Below are 19,937 nucleotides of genomic sequence, written 5' to 3'. Positions count from 1 at the left end.
GGTCATTTGCTACTTTGGCATTTTGCTGCATGCCTTGCTAAGAAAACGAACTTCTGAGTCACCAGCGAGCATGAAGAAGGAAGAAGGTTACTAAACAAACTCCAAGCAGAGCTTAAGTGGATATAGAAAATAAAGACTCCGAATTCTAAATATGGATTGCAGAGGAGTGTAGAGGGGATTAGAGCTGCCTTTGTGGCCGGTGGGGCAGCCCAGAGCTGGCTTGCCTTTTCAGAGCTGGCAGCCTGGGATCAAAGTAACAGCCACCAGTTTGTCAATATGCTAAGCTGGGTGTTTACACAAAAGTGTCAGCGTGCGCTTTCCACCACAAAGGGGCTCCTGCATTCGAAGATTAATTACTTCCAAAACAGAGATTGTGTGTAAATACCGGCTTCTCTGGAGCCCAGCCTCCTCGGGGGTATTTGTTTGGGCCCCAGGCTGAGATGTGCTGCCAAAGACAAGACAGCTGGGGGACAGCACTGAGAGGTGAACCAAGGCTCGTCTTGATCCCAGGACTTCCTTCTCAGCGCATGAGGTTTCTTGGTATTTTGCTTTCTCTGAAATACACAGGTGGGACTCCAGGTGATGGACAGTCCTATGTGCGACCCCTCTCTTCTCTTCACCTCCCTCTATCTGTCTCTCTCTCCTATACTTCCATTGTGGGACAGATTTTCTGAGTTGTCTCCATCCTTGTCCTTTCTCCTTCTGCCACCAGCATGTCATGACATGGTTGCCCATGAGTATAGAGGAAATTGGTGGACTGCAGGGTCCCTGGTGAGAGGATCCTGAGATTTGAAGCCATTTAACTTCAGAACTGTGTCCTCCTCTGTAGAATGGGGACAAGAAACATGCTTGTCCCATCTACCACAGAGCCCTATTAGAAAATTTAAAGGACAGGAAAGGCATTATAATTGAAAGTGATAGGATAAAGTTGATGATGGCAGACTTCTATGCCACTGTTCTGATGGGACTTTATCAGACGTCTTTATCAGACATTAAAAACTTGCCTAGATATATAGACTGCACACACACACACACTAATACACACAAACTACACACATACACCACCTCTTCATACCCAAAACCAAGCCTGGGGCCCAAGACCCAGTGTATGACCCTCAGAGTATGGTGCTCAGACCAAGTATATTAAAGTAACTGGGAAACTTGTTCTAAAGGCAGGATGCCAAGCCTGTCCCCGTCTAAGCTTAGATGTTTGGATCTGGGACCTCTCACCCTGGAGGTGAGAGAATCTGGATTTCTCAAAGCTTCCCAGGTAGAAAGCACAAACTCGAGTCAGCTTTAGGCTCTATCAGTGGGTGGTTTCTTGTTCATTAATTCATTTGCTAAAAGGAAAAACGTCACAACAAGAGTGCTGGCAGCAGATTTTTTGGTGTGCCCAACAATAATCAGCCCTCAAGGGCTGCCCAGGGTTCTAGGAGCTCCTGGCACTGGGGAGAACTTGCATAAAACGTCTTTTTGATGAAAACATGGGGAGAGTGCAAAAGAAAGCTTTCCCCAACCTCTCCACCTGGCATCCCCACAGATTTTCTCTTTTGGTCAACAAATGTGGACATTTGAGTGTAGACGTTTGGCCTAAATCTTCCCTGGGAAGCCTGAAGTCTCACAAGAAAACCTGTAAGGTCAAAAGATCAAGGAAAAGGATAATATGTTCTTGAGTCTCATTCTGATGTCTCAAACAAAGGTCACTCGCTGGTTCACCCATTCACTCATTATTCAATAAATATTTACTGAAGAGCTGCTGTGTGCCCAGCACTGCTTCAAGCACAGAAGATACTCAGGTGACTACAGATGTCCCTCAGAGCTGTTCCCTGTGAAGAGCAAAACTGATGAGACTGATGAGGTTCCTTCCTTCGAGACGCTCACAGTGAGGCAGAGTGATGTGGAATTACCTGGTAGTGACATCTCTCTTCTCTCCATCTTTCTCTCTCTCTTTCTCCTATACTCCCATAATCCTGGGGCAAATTTTCTGAGTCATTCCCTTTCATTCTTTCCTTCCTCTTCCACCAGGTAATAGGAGATAATAATGTCAAGTAAGAAGAAACCAAAAAGGGTGCCACGATAGACTGCGAGAGCCTGGGGACAGCCTTCTCGGGAGTGGGAGTCAGAAGACGCCGTTCTCAGGAGTGGCAGCCGAAGAGCCAGGACAAGTGTTCCAAGCAGGAGGAATGGCCAGGGCAAAGGCTTGATAGGCAAAGGCAAGTGTAGCCGTGGGGCAGTCAGGTGGGGAGCCACAGAGGAAGGTGAGCCTCAGAGAGTTGGGTAGAATGGATTGTGCCTTGCCAAGTAGGCCTAGCCAGGTAGGAGTTTGGCCTGCATTCCAAGTAAAAGGATAAGTCATTAGAGGGTTCCAACTGGGGAAAGATGGCATCAGACTGGCATTACAGGACATCCCTCCAGCTGCTGGGCAGGGAGCAGCACCAGTTACACTTGCCCAAGCCACACTGGTCTTCTTGCTTTTTCCCAAATCCCTTAGACACGTTCCTATTCGAAGCCTCTTCACTCACTCTCTTCCTCCAGGAAGGCTCTTGTCCCAGAAAGCCACATGACATGTCCTCACCTCCCTCAGGTCTCATTTCCCATGTCCCTCCTTGTGACAGAAGCCATCCCTGTCAACACTCTAAAAAGCTGGGCACAGGGCTCCCTGTCCCTCTAGTCTACTTTATTCATCTGTAGCACTTAGATATTATACAGGATATATAGGTTTGTGTGTTTTTTCTCCTCCAGTCAAATGTAACACCACTGGTACACAGTGAGTGCTCAACAGATAGTCTATAGTCTCAATACACACAGGGCTCTGTGTGTACATGGGTTCCACATTTGTGGATTCAACCAAATCAGTATCAAAAACATTCAAAAAAGCTGTATCTGTACTGAACATGCGTAGACTTTTTTCTTGTCATTACTCCCTAAAGAGTACAGTATAGTATACTCCCTAAAGAGTACAGTACAGTATACATTACTCCCTAAAGAGTGCACTTACAATACATTGTAGTATGTATTGTAAGTGATCTGAAGGTGATTTAAAGTATACAGGAGGCTGTGCATAGGTTATATGCAAATATTATGTCATTTTATATCAGTGACCTAAGCATCTGCTGATTTTGGTGTCTGCAGAGGTCCTGGAACAAATCCTCCATAGATACCAAAGGACAACTGTATTTATGGAATGCATTGAGTGATAAAATGGACTTGGGCTGCTGTCTTAACCTCTCACAACCCAAGTTTCTAGTGGTGTCAAAGAGGTTTCATAGTACCCCCTCCAAAGGTGACTCACATCCATCCAATTATTTACTCATGTATTAATTTATTCACCTACTCATTATTTAAGAAGTACTTAGTGAGCATCTTCCTAGTGCCAGGCACTGTACTGGAATTAAATAAAAGGATTCATCAAAGTAGCTAAGTAATAGTTAGTGTGTTAGAGTTAATAGATAATAGATTAAAGGAACCAATGTGGCACCTACTGTGTACTGCTAGCATCTCCTAGGCAGGTGACACAGGAGGACAGCCAGCAGCATCACTCACACAGCCAAGGGGGACTTCCATCCCAGGACCAGGCAATGATGTCATTGTCCCCCAACTGTGCTGCTCTCCCCACTTGCCATGTACCCCACATCCATTCTCTTCCCTGCTTTGCCCGACCCTGTGTTATATGAAGCTGGTCCCATGGATGGCACACTCAGACCTCCATGGGCTCTTCCCAGTTGGCCAATGGGATGTCCCAGCAAAAAATCAGGAAGAGGACGGGACAAGCTGTTCCTCTCTTTTCTTGCTTCAGGCGACGTTTGCAGGCAATGGCCATGTCCCTCCAAGGCTCCAGCTCCTGGTGGCCAGTGCTGCTCCATGGTCTCCACCCTCATAGAGCCCTGATGTCCCATTTCCTCCTGTGCCCCTTCAGACCTAGAGGTAGTCACAACACCTCACTAGTTTCTGGGGTTCTTGTCATCCCCTGATCATGCCCTTAATATCCCCCAAAGCAGGCCCTTCCTTAAAGACCTTTGGACCATCTGAGTTGGAATCTATTTCCTGCAGTGACTCCAATCGGTGAACCAACCACATCAAATAACAGCTCAGAAAATGGTCATGTATATTAAAGAAACAATTTATATAGGTCTATATGGATATATACCAACAAATATTGGTGTTATTTTATATCTACTCCCTGCCTTTCCCTCCTAGCTCCTAGTATTTGGAAATACAACAGGGCTGAACTCATGGCACCCCCTCACCCATGACACCCCCTTTCAGCCCTGCCCCACTTCTCTCTTCACCAATACTGCAGCCTCCACGTGTCTGCAGAGTGGATGGCTGACATCAGTTCATTAAGAACACCTATGCACAGTGCCCTACAGAGCTCTCTGGAAGCGACGACAGCCACCAGCCTTTATTGCCTTATCTCATCCACCCACAGCAAGAGCTGTACTCACACCTCAGAACTAAACTGCTCAGCTTCCTTTCAGCTTATAGATTGCAACTTGTCCTTAGGCCTAGGAAGGAGGTGGGAGCAGGATAGAAAGTAGACTTGCGAAATCAACTGGCACCCACGGGGGATTGCTGGGGTGTATTTGTTCTCTAGAATTTATTCATTCAACATTTGCCACAGGTCAGGAGTAGGCTGGGCCCAGCACCAGGCTCTCTGGGGACCCAGAGGTGAACTGACCAGAGACAGACTGAGGCTTTGAGAAGCTCTGTTGTGGGGAGAAAGAGAGACGTACAAATACAAACCAGTTTGCTGAGCCCACGTATTTTGGCAGGAGGAGGAATTGCTCGAAGGGGAACAGAAGGTTCCCTTCACTCCAGGATGGCAAGAGCCCCAGGTGAAATTCTGCAGAATTGGGCAGGCCCTGGGATGGTATCTGAGGACCATCACCATCCAGCCAGGAGATCTGAGTCACCATTGGCTGTTAATTGCAGGGCATTGTTCCTAAGAGGTCCTAGGAGAGCACTGAGCGCTAGCACCGCAGAGAATGCTATTAGCATGGTTAATTACAGGATGATTGGTAAGACGACTACTGGAGATAGGACATGTTGTTCAACAAGAAAAAGGATTTGTATGGCCTCACTGCTGTCCAGGGAGTTGGTTCGAGGTTGCGCCACACCTCTCCCTCGCCTTATCTCCCATCTCAATCATGTCCACCATTGCAAAACAGAGGAGGTATTATCACTCTCATCTGCCCACGGCATCTGAGATATGACTGAACAAATCAGTTTGCTGAGTACAGCTCAGTGCTTGGAAGCTCACTTCTGGGTACAGGGTGCCCAGGAGCAGGGCAGAGCCTGAAAGCCTCACACAGGCAGTGATGGGGAGAGCCGATAAGAGGGTTGGTTCCTGTAATCACAGTATGTTCAGAAACTCCCTGGTGGTCATAGATGTGGAGAAAATTCTCACCCTCCCACATTGGTTGTAGCAACGTCTCAGGTCATAGCTAGGGAGGAAAACTTTGAAAAAATGTTTACAATGTGAGAGAGGTGTAGTGAAAGCTCACCTAAGACATGGGGGGCTGAAAGCTGTGTCAAGAGAAGAGGGAGGTGCCAATGCTAGCAGAAGCAGCAAACACATCAGCCTAGACAGTGGCTCTCTTCTAGACCCTCCTGGCCTCTGTAATTTAATTATTGGTGCGAGTGAAATTTAAAATAGAATAAAGAGATACAGTCAGGTAGGTTTCATACAGCTGCTTGCTTTGTGAGCCAAGGGGCAGAAGGAGAGAAGGAAAAATGATATTGACTCAATAATTAGAAGTTGAGAAAAAATATGGTCAGTGTAAACAACTCGGCTTTTAAGAGAGCATTTCACCATTCCCTGGGCACCCATGGAGGCTGGGAAGAGGAAAATAGAATGAGCATAAATTGCTGAAGGTACCTTTCCTATCTCCATTCCATCTTTAGGATTTCTTAACCTGGCACCAAGAGGAGGTCCTGACTGCTTTGCAAAAGCAAGAACTTGTTTGCAAATTTATGTCCCTTGTACCTATGTGCACTTGTCTGACTTTTGTAAGAGTTCATGACCTTCCCACTAAGATTTAGAAAAGACTCATCTTTAAGAGATACAAAAATCAGTGATATAGAACCAGGGAAAAATAGTCATTTTGGTCAATGAGGGTTAGAACTACATTGTTGTCAGTTGCCACTGAATTTCATGTAACACCGAGCCTGGCTCAGAGGAGGTACACAATAAATACAGGGGTGGGAACAGACAAGCAAGCCAACAACAGGCACCGCACTGGTGTAGCATCAGCCAACATTTCTTGGGCAGCTTTTAGGGGCCAAGGACTCCATGCATTAATTCATCCCACTCTCTCTGCAACACTGCAAAGTAGACAATGTTATGCCCATTTTACAGATGAGGAAACTGGCCTGTAATTGAGGCTAAATGACTTGCCCTGCCACCAGCTCATTAGGAGCAGCAGGATTTGACCCAGAGCCACCTGCTCTAATTATCCACAGCTGAGAGCAGAGGACAGGACTAAGTTATTCTTTAAAGGAGGCCTCATGAGTCCATGCCTTTAAAATCTCAGTTCCAGATGCTCAGCCTGATGGACAGGTAGCAGGCCACAGGCCAAGGCTTGGAGAAAAAGCCCATTCCTTCTCCATGTGACCTGCTGCTTTCAAAAGAGGACAAGATAATTTCTCAAACTTCACTCTAGCATGGGCTGAAGCTAAGGGGAATGGAATGTGCCCCAGGGTTTCCCAAAGAGCTGCCCAGCTCTCCCATAAGACACCCAGGTGATCGTGACCCGACAAACAATGCTGCAACTGCTCATGAAAACCACAAAAGAGGCTGGTGCTGAGGGTCATGCCCTCCTGGTCATGGGGGGCGGCTCCGGAGCTGGACCTTGAACTTGCTCCTTACCGACTTCACGGAGAACCTTTCAGGAGTGAGTAAGGTAAGGTGCTTGATGACAGCGAGGCTTGAATCAATGGGATCTGCAGGACTCTGCGTGGTTTTTCTCTCCTCCCACTCTCCTGTCCAACACATGCACACCAAATCCCCACGGTGGCTGGAGGTGGCAGCCAGGTATAAATTATATAGACAGCTGATGGAGCTAAATCACGTGCGTCAGGAGAATGGCGGCCTTGCTTGTCCCACCACCCAGGGGAAGGAAGCTGTCAGGGCTCCAGAATTGGACGGGACACATATATTACACCTCCTGGGCTCAGCAATGCCTAAGTGGGTGCCCAAAACTGGCGGTTTGCAGAAAGAACCAGATGGTACACAGATGAGCTTAAAAAAACTTTGATATGTATATATTATTTGTGATTTATTAATATGACTTAGGAAAAAAAAAATCAACCTAATCCATATCCGACTCATTCCTTAAGAGGCAGCCTGTTTCAGGGTCTGGTGCCAGACACAGCATGGGTTTGAATCAGTGAGACTTTGAGCAGGTAATTTATAACATCTCTGTGCCTCAGTTTCCCTATATTTTAAATGGGAGGAAATAACACAAAATAGAACCACCTCAAGGGAGTTGATGTTGACCAGAGTAATCTATTCGATTACCTACAGCAGTGCCTGGCATAGCATAAGTGTTCTCTGAGTGTTGCGTGTGATTATTACAGATATTACCGCTTTTAAAAATGCTAAATTTATGTTGAAAAAGTGGTTCAAATATATATGTATGTTGTATGAGCATGTGTGTTCGTGTGTGTGTGTGTATATATATAATATAGGCTAGTGCAGTGACTCACGCCTGTCATCCCATGATCGCTTGAACCCAGGAGTTCGAGACCAGCCTGGGCAACATAGCAAAACTCCATCTCTACAAAAAATGTAGCTGGTTGTGGCAGTGTGTGCCTGCGGTCCCAGCTGCTCAGGAGGCTGAGGTGGGAGAATCACTTGAGCCCCGTACGTTGAGGTTGTAGTGAACCAGGATCATACCCCGGCACTCCAGCCTGGGCGACAGAGCCAGATTCTGTCTCAAAAAAATAAAAATAAATAAATAAATAAAATGTGAAGGCCAGTGCAGAAGCTGGAGGATATGGGAGGCCTGGACAGGTAGTACAGAAATGACTGTAATCTGGGAAACACTGAACCATCACATAACTGGTTTAGTCAGTCTGCCTCCCTGCCTGCTATGCCCACAATCCCAGCATGATTCTCCTTGAGTTGCGTGTCCCCATGTGATACCTTGTGCCCAAGGGCCTTTACCAAAGGCAGCCAGACTCTCCAGGTGGCCTCCCTGCCACCGGAGGCTTGCAGGGGCAGGGGAAGAAGATGTCCATGATTCTCCAGCAAGCTCCCCATATTATCTCAGCTCCGACTTGGCCCATCTTCTCTCTCCTGCCTCCTACCAGAAACCTAGAGGGAGCTGACTGATGAACACGACCTGACTCATCAGAAGTTGAATGGCAAGAGGTTCGTGGAAACGTCACCCCTTCCCACTCTCTGCCCACATCTCTGGCCCTGAGAAAGGAGTTTGAAGTGCCTAGATCCGGTGTGCCTAGCACAGCCTTGGAGATAGTCATGGAGACTCTGTGGGCCCACAAAGCTGCTGGCCAGCCCTGCCCCGATGGGCCTATTCTGTCTTCCTTCAGTGCCAGGTCACAGCCTGCAACAGGTGGCCCCAGCAGCACTCCACATACCCTCTGCAGAAATACGGAGGACACTCTATGACTGCCTCCAGGGTCTCCTGCTGCAATGAACTTTGAAGGGATCCTGTTTTGCATGTCAGTACCAAATGTCCTTGGAGGGGAACCAAGATTAACTTGCCTTATCTTGAATTCTGCCTCACAGTCAACTGGGTTATGGCAAAGTTCCACTGCCGGCAGAGAAATTCGAACCATCCCAGGGCACCTTAACCCCCAACACATCTTTCTGAGGCAAGGACAGCAAAATAGCCTCTTGGTACCCCAGCCCTGCAGCAGGCAGAAGGTGCCCAGGACTCTTGGGTTCTGTGCAATCTCACAAACATGGCCCGGGCCTTCTTCACCAACCCAAACTGAGACCCCTGAATGCTAAACTCCCTTGGGAAAAGGAGAGATGAGAGAGTTTTAGGGAGCCTGGGGAGCATCCTCTATCCTTGTAAACAGTTGAAAAACTAACAAGAGCCGGGCACAGTGGCTCATGCATGTAATCCCAGCACTTTGGGAGGCCAAGACAGGCAGATCACTTGAGGTCAGGAGTTCAAGACCAGCCTGGCCAACGTGGCGAAAAACCATCTCTACTAAAAAAATACAAAAAAAAAAAAAAAAATTAGCAGGGCATGGTGGTGGGCACCTGTAATCCCAACTACTCAGGAGGCTGAGACACAAGAGTCATCTGAACCTGAGAGACGTAGTTTGCAGTGAGCTGAGATCGCACCACTGTCCTCCAGCCTGGGCAACAGAGGGAGACTTCATCTCAAAAAATAAAATAAAATAAATAAATAAATAAATAAAAACACTGACAAGGCACTAAGCCAGAGCACGGCCCCTTGCTTAAGGTGGGTGAGGTCTAAGCTGAAGTGGCCAACACTGTGGAATTGGCATAGGAATGAAGAAAACAGACCAAGGGAACAAAGAAGAGGCCCCCAAACAAGATGCATTTATCTGTGGAACACTGAGTATGATACCGGCGGATATCAAATGATTGTGAAAAACCACTGTCTCTTTAATAAACAATACTGGGGAAACTGGTTAATCATTTGTCGGGAGGAATAAAATTAAATTATTACCTACACTATACACGCACACACAGACATACACACACAAATAAATTCCAGGTGGATTCAATGTCTAACGATTTTTTAAATTATATGAATGTCACATTTAGTGAAAGCAGTCAGTTACTAAAGGACAAATACTGAATAAATTCCACTTGCATGAGTTACCCAGAGTAGTCAAATTCATGAAGACAGAAAGTGGCATGATGTCTGCCAGGGCCTGGCGGAAATGGGGACAGGGAGTTATTGTTTAATGAATACAGAGTTTCAGTTTTGTAAGATGAAAAGTGTTCTGGATTCAATTGTTACACATTGTATATATACATCAAAACATCATCACAATGTACCACTATAAATATGTACAATTATCATGTGTCAAAAAGATGTTTTTTGAAAAAGAGTTCCAGAGATGGATGGTGGTGATGGTTGCAGAACAATGTGAATGTCCTTAATGCCATTGAACTATACTTTTTTTTTTTTTTTTTTTTTTTTTTTTTTGAGACTGAGTCTCGCTCTGTCGCCCAGGCTGGAGTGCAGTGGTGCGATCTCGGCTGACTGCAACCTCCACCTCCCAGGTTCAAGCAATTATTTGCCTCAGCCTCCAGAGTAGCTGGGATTACAGGTGCCCTCCACCACTCCAGGCTAATTTTTGTATTTTTAGTAGAGATGGGCTTTCGCCATCTTAAAAATGATGAAGATGGCAAATTTCGCATTATATGTATTTTACCGCCATTTAGAAAATAATTTCTCAAAGTCGTATTTTTAAATATTATATGATCATCAGAGAATATGAGATCCTTCTTTTTCATAATCTTAGCGTGGGAAAGGGCTTTTTGTTGTCTTAAGCAAAACATAAAATACAGAATTCATAAAAGAAAAGGTTGACAGAGTTAAAGTCACAATTGCATTAAGATTGACAAAGATTGCTAAGGAATGTTTTGATGACAGTTAAGAGAACAGAATACAGATAGACCCGCTGCTCAGGGCGGTGGAACTCCAGTCCAGGGCTTCCCAAACCTCAGCCATTCCTTTATCGCCTTTATGAGTTTTGCCTCTTCATTCAATACCTACCTTATCGTTTATCTGTTTTTCTTTTAAACTCTTATTTTAATTAACTTAATTGGGGTGTACTTTACATACAATAAAATGTACCCATGTTAAGTGCACAATTCCATGAGTTTGGACAAACCTATATACCCGTGTAACCATCGAGGCCATCGAGAGCATCCCCAAAAAGTGCTTCTCAGCTCCTTTATCTCACTCCTCTCTCCTCATTCCAGGTTCCAGCAAACTATTGTCACTACATTTTGCCTTTTCTAAGAAGGTCATAAAAGTGGAATAACAGAGTGTGCAGTCTTTTTTTTTCTCATTTCTCTCACTTAACATATACTTTTTTTTTTTTTTTTTTGAGACTGAGTCTTACTCTGTCGCCCAGGCTATAGTGCAGTGGTGTGATCTCAGGTCACTGTAACCTCCGCCTCCTGGGTTCAAGTCATTCTCCTGCGTCAGCCTCCTGAGTAGCTGGGATTACAGGCATGCACCACCATACCCAGCTAATTTTTGTATTTTCAGTAGAGATGGGGTTTCACCATGTTGGTCAGGCTAGTGTCGAACTCCTGACCTCGTGATCTGCCCGCCTCAGCCTCCCAAAGTTAACATATACTTCTGAAATTCATCCATGTTGTGGTGGGCCTTCATATTTTGTTCTTTTCTATTATTGGGTAGTTCTCCATCGTGGGGGTATGCCATAATTTCTTCATCTGTCCACCTGTTGATGGATATTTAAGGGGTTTCCAGTTTGGGGAATTTAAACCAATAAATTTATTATTTATAAATAATATTGCTATGAACATTTGCATGTGTCTTTACGTTGACATATGCTTTCACCTCTCTTGGGTAAACACCTAGGAGCAGAACAAATGTCAAGTGTAATTGTTGTTGTTATAATAATAGTGTAAACTGCTAGTACAAAAGTTGCTCCATGGACAAAGGAGATAATGAGTTACTCTGTCAACAAATGGCCATTGTCAAATAGCTACTGTAGGCCTGACACTGTCTTAGGCTCTGCATCCCCAGTGGTGGAAAAGGAAAGGCAGGCCTGCTCCTTCCCTTCATGAAGTTTCTACTCAGGGGGAGACAGAAAAAAAGACATGGAAACAATAGATCAGCTAATTTCAGTTTCCAGTAAGAGCTAGAAGAAAGATCAACAAGAATAATTTGATACAAAAAAAACGGTGTATATGTGGTTATATCAGCAAGGGTCTCCCTGAAGATCCTGAAGCTGAGACCTAAACAATAAAGAAGGATCAAAAGAGGCCTTGAAAAGACAAGGGTCACAGGGAGAAGGGTGGAGTGAGTTGAACTTTCCAAGCTGAAGGAACAGCGTGTGCAAAGGCACTGAGTTCATAGGTTTCAGAAGCAGAATAGGTCAGAGGTGAAAGGTTAAGGGAAGACCTGATCATGTAGGGCCTGGAAAGTTCTAGAAGTTTGTATTTTATTCTGGTTGGAACAGAAATCTTTTTCTTTTTCTTTTTCTTTTTCTTTTTTTTTTTTTCTCTTTTGAGACAGAATCTCTGTCACCCAGGCTGGAGTGCAGTGGCTTGATCTCAGCTCACTGCAAGCTCTGCTTCCTGGGTTCACGCCATTCTCCTGCCTCAGCCTCCCGAGTAGCTGGGACTACAGGCGCCCGCCACCTCGCCCGGCCATTGTGTGTGTGTGTGTGTGTGTGTGTGTGTGATGTGTGTGATGTGTGTGTGTTTAGTAGAGAAGGGGTTTCACCCTGTTAGCCAAGATGGTCTCGATCTCCTGACCTCGTGATCCACCCGCCTCAGCCTCCCAAAGTGTTGGGATTACAGGCGTGAGCCACCTGAAATCTTTTCCTTAAAGCCAGGGAGGGATGTGATTGGATTTGAGTTTCAGAAAGATCACTCTGTCTGCTGTGCAGAAGACAAACCACATTTGGAGATGAACCCAATTTGGAGGCTGCTGCAGGAATCCAGGCAAGAGATGTTTGCAGCTTAGACTTGGCTGGACACAGTGCAGATGGTGAGACGAGGGCCTATACAGGACATATTTTGAAGGTAGAGGTGACAGACATGCTGATGGATTAGATACAGAGTGTGAAGGAATGAGGGAGTCGAGATGGGTCTTAGGTTTCTGGCTCCAGTAATTCGTGAACAAGATCCTGCAGCCAGAATCTGCATCCTCCATATAACTTTTTGTCCAGAGTTCCACACTCTGTCCCTCGCCCAGAGTAGGAATTGGAGGAACTGGCTGTCCTAGTCCATACCAGTCGGTCAGCCTGTGCTCCCCCTCCCCCGTGCCCCATTAGATGAAAGGGAAAATGGCCCCATCAAACAGAGCAGATATGTGAATTAACAAATACCAGTGCCTCCGGTGCCCACAATAGCAAAAAGAGATCCAAGAAAACACTGATATTTATTTATCTTCTGTTTTCTTTCAGATCTAGCAATGTGACAATAACACGTGTCACTGTCAGCCCAGGCCCTGCTGGCAACACCTTGAAAACTACGCAGAGGTTTAGAAAATAAACAGCAGTCTCTCTGATTCCAGTGATAAAATACCAGTGTAAGGAGAGCCTCCTGAGATCCATAATCTGGAATTGTCAGGGGATAAGAATTGTCTGTCTTTTTGATAAAAGATGTCAGCTACCCTTCTGGGTTTTAAACAGAGAGAAATACTTCTGATTATGAGACTGGCTGTGTATCATGAAGTCTGTTGAAAGAATTCGTGTGTGCAATAAATGTGCTTGCCTTGCCCATCAATGTCCTTAAAATTTCCTTATCAGAAGGAAATTCAGCCAAATCAGAGGCACGAGAAGTACACAACTCTAGAGTGGCTTGTTTTTGTCTGAGAGCTTGCTTCGTGAAGGCTGTAGTTTCCTGATTACTATTCAGCTCAAAAAGCCTTCAAAGACCACTCCAGAATTGGCAATTATTATTTTTTTAAGGCTTAGGACTAATTAGCCTCATGAAAGACTGTTTTGTTGCTTGTGGTCTGTGGTTGTTATATGGCTTGTTTTGCCTTGAAAAAATGCTGCAATTGCTTTATTCTTTCTCAATTGAAATCCAACAGGGGAAAAAAAGAGCCCAATTACGAATCATCAGCAGACTGCCGCACACATGATAAGCCCCAAATAAATAAATATTTATCGAATGAGTGAATGAGTGACTGAATATTAAACAGCCTCACTGGCTAGGGCACACTAAAGATCCAAAATAATAATTTAAATAGCCATCAATACCTGTTGATCAAGGCAAGCTAGAAGACTTCGTCTTATTAATACTGGTCAAACTCTCAATTGACCTTCAGAATATAGTGAAAGGTCAGTTATTCAATCCACAAACATCCATGGAGTGTTCACTCTCCTCCAGTCTGCTTGCTAGGTGCTGGGGGTGCAGCAGGGAGCAGAATGCCACAGTCCCTGACCACCTGCAGCTCCTCCTCTAGCGGGGGAAGGCAGGCAAAATACAAGTACACAAACTAAAGAAAGAATTTAGGTTTAACTCAATGCTGCAATTGAGGTTGACAGGAGTTAACCTACTCCGGTTAGGGAAGTCTGTGAGGCCACTCTGAGGAGGTGTCATTTAGTCTGGAGCCCTGGAGTACGAGAATGCATCAGCCAGTCAGGCTCTATGGCTCTTGCCTATAATCCTAGCACTTTGAGAGGTGGAGGCGGGAATCTTACTTGAGGCCAGAAATTCAAGGCCAGCCTGGGCAACACAGAGAGACCTTGTCTCTACAAAAAATAGTAAAAATTAGCCAGGCGTGGTGGCACATGCCGGTAGTCCCAGTTACTCAAGAGGCTGAGGCAGGAGGATCACTTGAGTCCAGGAGTTAGAGGCTGCAGTGAGCTATAATTGTACCACTGCACTCCAGCCTGGACAACAGAGTGAGACCGTGTCTCTAAAAAAATAATAAACAAGTAAATAAAAATAAGTAAATAGATAAATTTTTAAAATAATGTTTTTTAAAAAGAGAACATATCAGCCATGAGAGATTGTGGGTGTTTGTGGCACAGGAAGGAAATGATGCTCAAAATGGATTTGTTTCCCGAGGCTACTGGAAACTACCAGAAACTTTGTGGCTTAGACATGACAGAAATTTCTTCTCTTACAGTTTGGTAAGCCAGAAGCCCAAAATTAGTATCCCCAGCCTGAAATTACGGTGTCTTCAGGGTCACACTCCATGGGAGGCTTTCCCTCCCTTGCTCCTCCAGCTCTGGTGGCTGCCAGCATTCCTTGACTTGTGACGGCATCGCTCCTGTTTCTGCCTCCATCTTTACCTCCTCATCTCCTCTGTGTGTGTGTCTTCTTCTGATCCCTCCTCAGAAGCACCTTGAATGTCTATTACTTCTGCCAACAGCCTGATTGAGACAATCTAGGGTTTTATTTTCCCTTATGCACCTTAAAATTCTTCCTGTTTCTATCCACTTTTCAATTCCAAAGCCACTGCCACATTTTTCAGCTAATGTCACGGGGGCATCTCACTTCCTTTAGCCAGCTGAAAATCTCATCAGTGAATAAGATGTTTGTCATACAGGCAGGCTTGGCTATCTGGCTGGCTCAGGGGCCATTTCATCAGAGGTTATGGGATGTGTTCCTTCTTTGCACCAATTTCTTTTTTATCTTAACCATTTTGTTTGGCAATATACCTGCAACGTACTCTATTGTTCAATAGTTCAATATTGTATTTTCCTTTTTTTTCTTTTCTTTTTTTTTTTTTTTTTTTTTTTTGAGGTGGAGTCTTGCTCTGTCCACAGACTTGAGTGCAGTGGCACGATCTCAACTCACTGCAGCCTCCACCTCCTGGGTTCAAACGATTATCCTGCCTCAGCCTCCCAAGTAGCTGGGACTGCAGGCATACACCACCACGCCCAGCTAAATTTTGTATTTTTACTAGAGACGGCGTTTCACCATGTTGACCAGGATGGTCTCGATCTCCTGACCTCATGATCCACCCACCTCGGCCTCCCAAAGTGCTGGGATTACAGGAGTGAGCCACTGCGCCTGGCCCAGTATTTTATTTTCTAAAACAAATAATGCTTACTATAATTTTATCTTTTCTGGCTAGCCCTGAGGTCATGAGGATAAACTTCTGTTATTGCAGGACAGCAAAACCCGGCCCAAAGACAACGGAGTGTGGTGCTGGTGACCACACACTAAACGTTCCCCCATGCTAGCTTTTGTGCCTAAAAGTCAAGGTCTTCCCTACATTGCTTGGCTCATTCACTTCTTTTGCACTCGGGTCTTCTCCTGGGCTCCAAGCCAGATTGCAACACCCAGAGTCTCAGCCTCTTGAGTTTCTGTGTTGGAAACATCCAGCCCTTGCTTGAAATTCTGCCATGAAAAAAGGAGGTTGGGCCACTGTGATCTTCGCCAAACACAAATGGGTAGGTCACCGCCCTCCCCACATGTCCACTCTCCGCCCCACCCCCACATGCTTAAAATCATGTAATGGCTTCCCATTGCTTTTGTGATCAAGTCCGTCATTTTACATGGTGTTGGCATCATCAACATGACCCAGCCTAGTGTGGTCACAGCGGACCTCTCCAGACCCACCCCTGACTCTGTTCTCCAGCCACCCCTCATATCTTCACGCCTCCTTAGTCCTTCATGTCTGCAATGCTCTCTTCTGCCGTGGATCCATTGCACTTGCGGTTCCCTCTGCCGGGAATGTCCTCTTCCTGTCGCTTCCTTGTCTGGTGAACTCTTCTCATGCTTCAGGTTTCAGCCCCAGTGTCCCCTTCCTGGGGAAGCCTTTTCTGACTTTGCTGACCAGGGTTTTTTGCCCTACGGCTCCCAAAGCACTGGGTTGCTCTCCTCTCCAGTTCTCATGGCAGATGAACACATTTTGCCCTTGTTGATGTGCTGCTGTAACCGCCTCCCTGTCGCCTGGATCATTCGTTCCTGGGAGGCTGCGTCTGTTCTATTCATTGCTGCGTCCCAGTGCACTGGAGAGTGCCTGCTCCATACGGGCTGAATGAGTGGGTAAGTGAGTGAATGAACGACCTGCTAAAGTCCTAGATCACCAACGAAAATGATGACCTCAGGTGGGGAACGGTGGCTCATGCCTGTAATCCAGTACTTTGGGAGGCTGAGGCAGGTGGATGACTTGAGGTCAGGAATTAGAGAACAGCCTGGCCAACATGGTGAAACCCTGTCTCTACTAAAAATACAGATTAGCTGGGTGTGGTGGCAGGTGCCTGTAATCCCAAGTACTCTGGAGGGCAAGGCAGCAGAATCGCTTGAACCCAGGAGGCAGAGCTTGCAATGAGCCGAGATTGTGCCACTGCACTCCAGCCTAGGTGAGACCCTGAAAAAAGAAAGGAAGGAAGGAAGGAAGGAAGAAAGGAAGGAAGGAAGGAAGGAAGGAAGGAAGGAAGGAAGGAAGGAAGGAAGGAAGGAAGAGAAAGAAAGAAAGAAAGAAAGAAAGAAAGAAAGAAAGAAAGAAAGAAAGAAAGAAAGAAAGAAAGAAAGAAAGAGGAAAGAAGGAAGGAGGAAAGAAAGAAAGAAAAGGAAGGAAGGAGAAAAGAAAAGGAAAGGCAAGGAAAGGGAAAGAAAGGAAAGAAAAGAAAAGGAAAAAAGAAAACGATGACATTCCAGAGTGCAGTCTTTCTCTACTCTGAAAGAAGGTCAGTCACCTTTCTTTCCTGGCTCTCTGTTTCTAGGGAAAATTGGGCCCTACCTCCACTTCAGATCAGTCTTTTACAACTCACACACGTGCCCCTGCCCGAGCAGGCCTAGGTCTGTCATTCTGCAAGAAAAGCATCTGACTTCTTCCATCCTATGTTACCCAAGAAGACAGGCCCACAGCTTGTGACCAAGGAACCAGTTCTACCATACCCTGGAGATACCTGGTTCCCTGGAGCTGGGTCCACAGCCCTGTGAAGAAGCACAACTTCGTGTGTTCCCACTGCCCTCCTGCTCCCGGCCGGGGTCCTGGTCTTCCAGGTGGGCTTCCAGCTCCACACAGTCCTTGACAAGAATGGGTCTTCCAGCCACGCTCACCAAGGGGTAGGCGCCAAAGCCTCCCAGCTTCCTCCAGCAGAGCAGGGCAGGAGCACCCGCACCTGGGGAAGGACAGGGTCTCCGGCTGATCACTGGCTCTCTGGAAGCAGGTTCCTCCAGGTATCAAGTAGGATAAGCCTCCTTCCCAGAGTACTGGGCACAGCCCAATGCCAGCCCACAGGACCATCTCCCCAGGTGAAAGGGAAGGGCTTGACTTTGTGCACCGGGCAGTCTCTATTGGGGGAAACACAGGACTTCCATGGCCTCACCCACATCCACAGTTGTCAGGACGTGGACTCCAAACTCTGGCTCGGTGGGTCCCCATGCCATGGTGTGACCTTCAGCATTTATTTAACCTCCAGTGGTTTTGTTTCCTCATCTGAAAAACGGACTTTTTAAAAAGAAGTTCCTGTCTCCTAGGGTCGATGATAAGATCAAATGAGTTGATACAGGCAAATACTTCAAACGGGGCTACATAAATAGCACGAGTGCTGCAAGGGTCGCCGTTGCTATTACTCGTGGCACTGACATGCTGTAAATACCATCTCCTCTTGAGCATTGGAATGGTCAAGGCATAAGGTGAATGGATTAATCCAATTTTCTGGGTTGCGCCAGATGAAGGGGCAATCCCTGTACATATCAATTTTCAAATAATGCACTGTCATAAAATAACAAGCAAGCTGGAGGGAATGGAATCGACCTCTTTGGTGAGTCAGAAGGATGTTTCAGACCTTACAAGGCTCAGGGGTCCCCTGGGAGTCCCTGATGCAGGCAGCACCGTGTGAGGTTAATGTTGCAGACCCTGGAACCGGGCTCACCTGGGTTCAAATCCTGGTGCTGCCTCTTTCTGGCTCCCCTGCACACTTCCATGATCCCCTCTCTGTTCTCATCTGGAAAATGGGAATAATACTAGGGTCATTGTGAGGACTTAATAAGATAATTGACTTAAAAGCCTTCAGCCTCTGTCTCAGCACAGAGTAAGTACTTGATAAATGATTGCTTCTATTTGCTAGGATTGGACAGAATTCAACACTGCAAGGCACAGGGGCCACCCTCCTAGATCCTCAATGGCTGACAATGTGCAAGATGCATGCTGGATACTGTAGGGTTTTTAACTAAAAACCTGATGTTCTCTTATATTTCTGCTACTTGTCTTGTTCTTAAAAACCAAGAACTAGCAAATACTGGGTGACAGGCGTCAGCTTGCTGCCTGGGTTCTGCCTTAACAGGAGTTGACAATACTGCAGCAAATCAACACTACACGCTTTGGACAAAACAGCAGCCCTGCCTTGCTATTGTAAAGGGCATTTGTCATGTTGTTTGCAGCAGAAGGATGGTTTCCCCTCTCCTTCTGGACTTGCACCTCATTCCGACCGGAGTGTGTACCAGCTGCCTGCCCCAGACTGGCCCAGCAGCCATCTATCTAGATGAGAAGCAATTTCATAAATTCAAACGGGGCAAGTTTCCTACACAATTTATTTAGCTTAACAAGTTAATCAGAGTCCACGAGCCCAATTTGTCACTGTGCTGTTTTCTTTTGCCGGCTGCTCTAATTGTATAAATATGCCCAGAGGTTTGATGAAACTTCTAACACATCAAACAATAAATGGCCCACTTACAGAATGTACTAGTGGCTATTTTGAAGCAAGGCATTTCCCCTCCTGAAGCTGGCAGCTCCTACCCATCTAACAACCTGGCATCATGCTGGCAGCTCCTGCCCATCTACCAGCCTGGCACCATTTGGTTACTGGTCTTTTGCTTTTTTTTCTTCTTCTTCTTCTTCTTTGAGAAAGGGTCTTGCTTTGTCACCCACACTGGAGTACAGTGGTGCAATCCACAGCCTCAAACTCCTGGGCTCCAGAGATCCTCCTACCTCCACCTCCCAAGTAGCTGGGACTCAGTTGTGCGCCATTATGCCTGGCTAATTTTACAAAGTTTTTTTATGGACAGGGTCTCACTGTGTTGCCCAGGCTTCTCTCAAACTCCCAGGCTCAAGTGATCCTCCAACCCTGACCTCCCAAAGTGCTGAGATTACAGGCACGAGCCATTTCGCCCAGCCTGGCCCTTTGGATTCACTCCCAGCACCCAGGACCTGAACGGCAGCAAACAGGGATGGTGGGCAAGGTGGAAGGATGCCACAAAATGCAGCAGTCTCTGATTCCTGGTCTAATTCTAGAAAACACCACATCATATCCTCCGCCAGGTCTTCTCCCTCTTTGGGATTAGGCAAAAGGGCAAATGGCCAGTC

This window comes from Macaca nemestrina, chromosome 18 (genome assembly GCF_043159975.1).
Source record: "Macaca nemestrina isolate mMacNem1 chromosome 18, mMacNem.hap1, whole genome shotgun sequence".
Taxonomy (NCBI): Eukaryota; Metazoa; Chordata; class Mammalia; order Primates; family Cercopithecidae; genus Macaca; species Macaca nemestrina.
Note: the sequence above shows the minus strand (reverse complement) of the source record.